Genomic DNA, 1,021 nt, shown 5'->3' with positions numbered 1-1,021 from the left:
TCGAGCCCCGCGTTGGGCTCTGTGCTGGCAGCTCAGAGCCTGGAGCCCCTTCACATTCTGTGTCTTGCTCTCTCTCTGCCCATCCCCTGCTCGTGCTCTGTCTCTTTCTCTCTCAGATATAAATAAATATTTTAAAAAAAATTTTAAAGACATTTATCCATAGAAATGAAGCCCTTTCCATGGCTTATCTACCTTTCCACCATCTTTGAAATGGAAATTTAGACTGCTCTTCTCAATTCCAAACTTTCTTCTAAATGGCCCACACCCTTAGCATGGAGCACTAAAGCAACATAATTTAATCCATAGATACATTGCATTAATGCTCTATTCTGTTAGTATGTGCATTATTAATTTGATTGCCTCTAATTTTTTTGTTGTTGCAGTTTTATACCTTTATTTGACAATCAGCCATTAGTTCTCATCCACATTAACTGCCTGTGGACTTTTGAAAGTGGTGACAGGTACGTAGATAACCAACACCTAGAGCCTATTTGGTGAATCTTCATCCTTATTACATTTTCTGGACAACCACACATGGTTACAGTATGGCACATTCCTTATTCCTTTGGCCCAGACAGCTTTGTTGAGCCTGGTGTCAAAGCACACATCTGGAGTTCCCATCTCTTTCATGACAAATTTCCAGATCTCTTTGAATGCTTGAGAGGCACGCTTCTTGAACCCCGCTCCATGGATGCACTTGTGAATGCTGATAGTGTATTCTCTGGTCACTACCTTGATGATGGCAGAATCGCCCTTCTTCTTGCTACCCTTCTCTGGGGGAGCCATTCTGCCTGGCCCTGGTTGGAAAAGCTGATCACCTCTAATTTTGAATACATTGTAGAGCTTAGTCCAGCATCAGAATATTGAGTAAGAGCTAAATAGAAGTGAGGCACTCATCTATGCAAGGACCACTTATCAAGCACACATTTCATGTGTTGATCTTTTTTAGGCTCTACAAAGGTACACAAAGATACATGAAATTAATTCAACAAACTCTTTATGAAAAGTCTATTTTGCCAGG

At 40.9% G+C, this 1,021-nt stretch overlaps 1 pseudogene; it reads right to left on the bottom strand.

Annotated features, from left to right (window-relative positions):
* Positions 1–480: 480 nt before the first annotated feature.
* On the bottom strand, positions 481–786 carry LOC132693188 (large ribosomal subunit protein eL31 pseudogene; annotated as a pseudogene).
* Between the last annotated feature and the right edge of the window lie 235 nt (positions 787–1,021).

The sequence above is a fragment of the Panthera onca genome, chromosome B1 (genome assembly GCF_046562875.1).
Source record: "Panthera onca isolate mPanOnc1 chromosome B1, mPanOnc1 haplotype 2, whole genome shotgun sequence".
Classification (NCBI taxonomy): Eukaryota; Metazoa; Chordata; class Mammalia; order Carnivora; family Felidae; genus Panthera; species Panthera onca.
This window is presented reverse-complemented; position numbering and strand designations above follow the sequence as displayed.